This window comes from Pantherophis guttatus, chromosome 4, assembly GCF_059756535.1.
Source record: "Pantherophis guttatus breed Tessera chromosome 4, ASM5975653v1, whole genome shotgun sequence".
Lineage (NCBI taxonomy): Eukaryota > Metazoa > Chordata > Lepidosauria > Squamata > Colubridae > Pantherophis > Pantherophis guttatus.
Window position 1 is genome coordinate 61,148,892 of NC_142066.1, and position 7,684 is coordinate 61,156,575.

At 37.3% G+C, this 7,684-nt stretch overlaps 1 long non-coding RNA gene across 1 annotated transcript; it reads left to right on the forward strand.

Moving 5' to 3' along the window:
* The first annotated feature begins 543 nt into the window (after positions 1-543).
* Positions 544-4,051, forward strand: LOC117665053 (uncharacterized). Its single transcript, XR_004591232.3, has 2 exons — positions 544-635; positions 3,228-4,051. It is a non-coding gene; the product is annotated as an uncharacterized LOC117665053 (long non-coding RNA).
* The last annotated feature ends 3,633 nt before the right edge of the window (positions 4,052-7,684 follow it).

The following is a 7,684-nucleotide window of genomic DNA, read 5'->3' on the forward strand; positions in this document are numbered from 1 at the left end:
TAAATCTTTAACATGCACTCAAGGTCCTTGCGTGTCTTTCCAACACGCCCTGGCTTAGCCCTGCCTTTGGGCTTTGCATTCCTGCCAAAATCACCTTCTCCATCTGCCCTTGCTCTCTTTGACTGAAATTCTAATTCTTAATTAAACAACCTGCCTCATGAGGAAACAGCTGATAGAGGATAAGATAAAGGGGCTCACAACCATCTTTTATTTCAATCCTGTTTATTCCTCCTATTTTGAGAGTTCCACAAGTTTATATTTTCTCAGTCTTCCAATTTACTATAAATGATAGTATTCCTCTACTTTTAACCTTCCAGGTACATTTAATAAATATTTGCTAAACCTGCAGCCACTTCAAATGAAATTCAGCTCTACAACTGTACTGCTCCTGCCTCTTCGCTACTGAGTTCTTCCCTCACTTGCAGGCAGATAAGACTCCAAAATCTTTCCTTCTTAACCACAAGCACCAGCAGGAGGTGTACAGACAGACAGCCAGACAGACTGAGGGGGGGGGGAGGGATGGAGGGAGAGGGAGGGAGAACTTCTCTGCAAAAGCAACAGTTTGCTTCCTCCTGCACACGGAAACTCATGAAAATAAGAATGGTCTCACAGCGAATAGCAGGCTGGAGAGATGAGTAGGTTTCTAACCTTATTTTTCATACATGACTGATAGGTTTAAGCTTAGTTATTGTGCTTATTCTGTTTTTAATATATTTCAAAGTGGAGAGATGTTGAACCTTTTGCGTAGGGAAACAGATGTGAATCCAGTTACAAACCACATTTCTCCCCTAGCTGTGTGATGAAAGCTGATTTCGTTGGGGTGGAGTTTTGGCAGAGAACTTTCCTGCCCTTTGGGGTAAGGCTGTTAAAAACTCCACTGCCAATCCACTTTCCTGATACATCTAAAGAATTGGCCAGCAAGAGGGCTGCAAAACAATGAAAAAGGCCCCGTTTAGCTTTAGGGGAGCCTATTTTGTGCAATGAAGTCATATCTACAGCTGTGGTTGTTGATTACACTACAAGATGAGTAAAAAAAGGGCTGTGGTGGACGAGATAAAATTGACAGTCTTATCAGAAAGCTGCACACCCAAAAGAAAGACAGGACAACTTTATGAACCTCTTCAGCTCCTTTCAACCTCTTGATAAATTACAGGATGATTCCAGATTAAGCCTGAAGTGTTTTTCCACAAAATAATCTCTAACAGGGTAATTAACTTTTTATTAAGATATACAGTTAGAGACCAAATACAAACTGGATAAGGTACATAATGGATTTGATTAGTAGTGCTGGAAGCAATCCATCTGCAAAGATCTAAAACCAAATGGTTCAATCATATGAAGGTTTGTTCTTTCCATTTGGAAGACACAAGGAATCCTTGTGCACCGGACCTCCAGTGCATTCAGGCTCCTTTTGTCAATTTTATTGTGCTGCAGCCTGATTCTACAGTTGTTGAAATTCATTTTTTTCCTTCATTAATCTACAATGAGTACCCCATAATGACAAAGGGAAAATAGAATTTTTTGAAATGTCTGTAAATTTATGTAAAAGAAAAAAACTGAAATATTCGGACCCTTCACTCAGTACTTTATTGAAGCACCTTTGGCAGCAATTACAGTCTCCAATCTTTTGGAATATGACCTGACAAGCTTTGCATACCTGGCTTGGGGGATTTTCTGCCATTCTTCCTTGCAAATCCTCTCAAGCTCAGTCAGGTTGGATGGCAACCATCAGTGGACAACCATTTTCAGGTCCCTCGAGAGATTTCAATAGAGTTCAAGTCAGGTCTCTGGCTGGGCCACTCTAGGACATTCACAGAGTTGTCCCTAAACTACTCCTGTGTTGTCTTGGCTGTGTGCTTAGGATCGTTGTCCTGTTGGAAAGTGAACCTTCGGCCCAGTCTGAGGTCCTGAGCGCCATGGAATAGGTTTTCATTGAGGATATATACTTTGCTCCATTCGGCTTTCCCTCAATCCTGAACAGTCTTCCAGTCCCTGCTTCTGAAAAACATCCCTACAGCATGATGCTACCACAATCACCATGCTTCATATAGGGATGATGTTGGGCAGGTGATGAGGGTGACTGGTTTCCTCCAGACATAACATTTAGAATTGAGGCCAAACAGTTCAATCTTGGTTTCATCAGACCAGAGAATCTTGTTCCTCACAGTCTCAAAGTCCTTTTTTTTGAAAACTCCAAGTGGGCTTATGTGTATTTTGCACTGAGGAGAGGCTTTCATCTAGCCACTCTGCTGTAAAGCCCAGATTTGTGGAGAGCTGCAATGATGATTATCCTTGTGGAAATCTGTCCATCTCCACACAGGATCTCTGGGGCTCAGAGTAACCATCAGGTTCTTGGTCACCTCTCTTAGTAAGACCCTTCTCCCTCACTTGCTCAGTTTGACCAGGTGATCGGTTCTTAGAAGAGTCCTGATTGTGCCAAACATCTTCCAGTTGAGAATTATGGAGGTCACTGTGCTCTTAGGAACCTTCAATGCAGCAGAAATAATCCTGTCTCTGAGCTTTGACCTCATGGCTTTTGCTCTGCTACACTCATTGTATGCATTGTCAGCTGTGAGGTCTTCTATAGAGAAGTGTGTGCCTTTCCAAATCATGTCCAATCAATTTAATTTACCACAGGTGGACTCCAATCAAGGTTTAGAAACATGTCAGCAATAATCAAGGCAACAGAGCTAAATTTTACATGTTTTTACAATGCCCTGAATATTTATGCCAATGAATATTTATGCCAATGTGGTATTTCAGTTTTTTCTTTTTAATAAATTTACAGACATTTCTAAAATTCTGTTTTCTGTCTTTATATGGTACTGAGTGTAGATTAATGAGAAAAGATTATTTTCAACAACTGTAGAATCAGGCTGCAGTATAACAAAATTGACAAAAGTGAAGGGAGTCTGAATACTTTCTGAATGCATTGTACATATGTACAGGTAATCTTCACTTGTTGGAAAAAAAACAAGTGCTTCATTTAGCAACCATTCAGAGTTACAATGGTGATGAAAGAGTAACTTTACAATTGATCTCACATTTATGGTCTTTGCAAATTTATAAAGCAAAGGAAAGCTGAAATAAGATCATAAGTACAATTGTTGTTTTACATTGCAATTATTTGCTTAATAACCAAATTGCCTGCCCTAATTATGATTGCTAAATGAGGATTTCCTGTATAAGAACCTATGTGTTAAAATCTTTCTTTTGTTTTGTAACAGAATCTCAGAATCTTCTGGCCAGAAGTAACAGCCTGGGGCTGGTTTTGGAAGAAGATATAATATATCTCAAACACCAATAAAGCAAGTATGCAGAGTATTCCAGGAACCAAAAGAAAAACCATGTCTTATTAAAGATGCTTCAATTATTATGAGATTAACTTGAAGACCCAATAGTAAAAGTTGTTTATGAAACATCCTTCTCCGTTACACATCAAAGATATTGTATGTCACTTTTTCCTTTTTTGTTGCTTTATTTTTTCAGGACTTAGTTTATACTGGATTTAACTGAGAGTTTTAATATAGTTAAGAGATGTTTGATTTTTTAAAAAACACATTAGATTTTATGTATGGGCTTTCAGTAGAAGGATCATTAATAAATCTCTTGTGGAATGTTGCTGTGTGAACATGCATAATTTAAAATGATGTGTTATTTAGGGTATTTTCAACAGGCAATATTCACATTTCCCCTTGTGTAGAAATACACTTCATGTGGGGGTGAGGAGTAATAACATCTTAGATCCTGGCTTATTCTTCCACAAATGAAAGAGCATCTTTGATCCCAACTAGGTCTCTACTGATAGAATGCAAGAAGAATATTTCTTGCCAATTATACCCTGTTCACCTCCACCACTAGCCCATTTAATCTTCTGAAACAAATTCTTGGGAGACAAATAGTGCTAAAGTGGAAATATGGGATTAGTCAACATTTTCTTAGTGTTTCAAACTCAGAAATATTCTATTTCATGGATTTTTCCTGTATGATTTGTGAATTTGTGCCTGTGTGATTTAAACTGGTCAATAAATAGATTTTAAAATGAACCAAATCTGTTGCTTGAAATATCTGTTTTCCTTTCAGTAAGTGACAGAATTGTCAAAATGTTTTCCTGGATAAAAATGATCCACATTGTCCCACAAGTACTTGAATTTGAGATCATGTCATTTGAAATAAATACGTGTTTCCTAAAGAAACACGTATTTCCTAAAGACTCCTTAATTTATTTTTTGAAACCATTGGTGTATTAATTAATCCACTTGATATCTTTATTGTTTTTACTATTGTAGTACTCTCTCTCTATGTGTTCTAGTTTTCCCACTGCCAGAACAATCTAGTGCTATAGAATGAATACATGGAAAGTTATGATGTATATCAAGATGCTGAGTCACAGGGTACTACAGAGGACAAAAACTTCTTTTATGCAATAGTAACAGGAATCAAGTGTGACTCTAGATTTTCTACAAGTCTATGTACCTGTCAGCCCTGTTCTAACTGCCTCTCTAGGAAAGAAAAATGCTTGGCTCCATCAGAAGGTTGCAAGACTCTTTTACTAGAGACAACTGGATGCAGCGAAAGCAAGACCAAATCTAAAGAAAACCCACACAAATTGTTACATTATTTCGAACCATTAGCCTTCCCTCCTTTGAACAGTTCATCAGTGTTCATCAGGATGGTAGCTGAATGTTATGAGAATAGGACACTCTGAGAAGTAGTAACATTCCATTCCCAGGTCCTGTGAATGAACCTGGGAACACCCAAAAGTCCTTCAAATGGCCGAATGAAACTGGTTCACACTTCTGCTTCCTATTCATGCTGGTCTTTCCACATTTCCCCCCTTTTTTTCAAACAGCAGTTTTAGTCAGCCCCCCCCCCAAATTCCCCTCCCTCTCAAGATTGTGGCACACTGCAGCATAAATGATGGGGAAAGCAGTTTGACAGTAGCTGCGTTAATTCCTTCCATATTGGTTAACCCTTTCCTAATCTCTTTATGGCTCTGGCATATCTTTAAATTGGGAAATCCTACTTTCCTGTTAAGAAATAAATGTGGTGTTATTCTGAGCAAGGATTTATTAAATATTGTATTATTTTTCATTCTGTTATTATAATTTTAAACATTCCTATCCCCTTATATTTGCACAGTTCACAAACTAATATTTGTGCCAGTTTACAAACTAATATTAAAAATTCAGGACCTGAAATAGAAAGAAAACTGTGATATAATGGCAATGAAAATATCCCTATCTCACCTCCCCAGGAGAGAAAAACCTTAAACAAGTGTTTAAAATATCCTAAAAGTGCAAGCATGCCTTCCCAAACTGATATTATTGACAACGTAATTGAGATAGGACCTTACAAATGAAGTTATAACTAGAAGCCACCACAAGTTTGTTAAAAACATATCATGCCAAACCAACCTTATTTCATTCTTTGATAAAGTAATTAAATTAGTAGACTAGTGAAATACTATGGATTTAGTATACTTACATTCAGTAAGGCATTCAACGAAGTAGACCACAATCTACTTTTGGTAAGCTATAAAAATGTGGGATAAACCGCATCAAGACCAGATGGATTTGTAACTGGCTGACAAACTATACTCAACAAGTAGTCCTTAATGGTACTACATGTACATGGAAGGAAGGAAGCAGTGAGCAGTGATTCCATCTTAGGCCCAGTACTCTTCAATATCTTCATAAATGATTTAAATGATGGAATAGTAGGGGAACTCATCAAATTTGCAGATGACACTAAACTGGCAGGAATAGCCACACCCCAGAAGACAAACTCAGGATCCAAAAATATATTGACAGACTTGAACAATGGGCCCTATCCAACAACATGAAATTTAATGTGGAGAAAAGGAAGATTTTATACTTAGGCAGGAAAACCATGGATATAAGTACAGATTAGGTGAAACCTGGCTCAAAAACAGTAACTATGAGAGGGATCTTAAAGTCCTAGTGGATGATCACTTAAATATGAGCCAGCAGTATGTGGCAGCAGCCAAAAAAGCTAATACATTCTTAATTATAAACAGAGGATAAAATCAAAATTATGTGAGGGTATTAGTACCGCTTTATAAAATCTTAGTAAGACCATACCTGGAATACTGCATCCAGTTTTGGTCACCACATTACAAAAAAGATATTGAGACTTTGGAAAAAGTGCAGAGAAAAGCAACTAAATTGATTAAGAGCCTGGAGACTAAAACATATGAAGAGGCTGCAGGAACTGTTTATATCTAGTCTAGAAAAAAAAAAGGACTAGGGGTGACACGATATCAGTATTCCAGTATTTGAGGAGCTGCCACAAAGAAGAAAGAGTCAACTTATTTTCCAAAGCACCAGAGGGCAGGACAAGAAACAATAGATGGAAATTAATCAAGGAGAGAAGTAAACTGGAATTAAGGAGAAACTTCCTAAGAGAACAATTAATCAATGGAACAGCTTGCCTTCAGAAGTTGTAGGTGTGTCATCACTGGAGGTTTTAAAGAAGAGACTGGACAGTCACTTGTTTGAAATGGTATAGAGACTCCTGCTTGATCAGGGGTTGAACTAGAAGACCTCCAAGATCCTTTCCAGCTCTATTTTGAATTGAATTGAAACTTTAATTAAGTTCCAAGATATTCAAGGCTTTTCTGCTTAATCTCAATTTCCAGTATCTGAGATTGTTGGAATGTCCAAGAAGGCCTCTAAAAGCTAACTCATTTACTTTGCAGCCCTGTATGGGAGAAAAAGTCTCCTTCAAGTTTTTATGCTATAACCCATTTGCTTTTTCAAAATTTCATCACCATAAGTTTTTTGAACTGAGCCAAAAATCAGTGTAATGATTTTGATGAGTGAGTTCTTTGCTACATTTGTAGCTTCCATATATTTTTAAGACAGCTTCATGCAAAGTGTATTACCCTACTCCAGGTTTGATGTGAGTGGAATTTACAAATTTGTACTTTCCATTAATGAATATAATTAATGCAACAGGACTGCATATAATGCCAAAGATACTTGAGTTTATTTATTTAATGATACTTATAAGGCACTGCTGGCTACAGCTGAGGTCAGATGTTGGCTTCAGAAAAATCCCCAAACTGATTGCCTGGGTTTTTAAGAAACTATACATTCTGTGTTGGTTGGATTTAAATTTATGATCATGTTTAACTCTATGCAGGCAGTATCTCTGCAGGTAGGATTAAAGTATCAATCTATAAGCAGCATCTTACCTCCCTAAATGATACAAGGGATGTAACTAAAAAAAAACTAACTTCATGAAAATAAATTATCTCAAGCTGGGAAATAAATTTGCATGTATATATTAAGACTTCAATATGAGGTTAAATTTTTCCACAATCAAGTTTTATCTCATTTATAAACATTCTCATGTTAGCTAGCATAGGTATATATAGGACGGAGAGAAGAAGGAAGGAAGGAAGGAAGGAAGGAAGGAAGGAAGGAAGGAAGGAAGGAAGGAAGTCTGAGGGACGTTAGTAATCAAGACGTTGATTAGTTTGTCAACAGTATGAAAAGCCAGAGAGGTTCACAAATAAATAGAGATATGCTGTATTTGTTCTGGCCTTCAAAAAGTTCATCCACCAAAACTGTCTAGATCCTAAAACTTGAGACTCTTTCCTCTACCAAAAAAAAAAGGGGGGGGTCTGCAAAACCTCCTTAGCATTTTGTCATTTTGT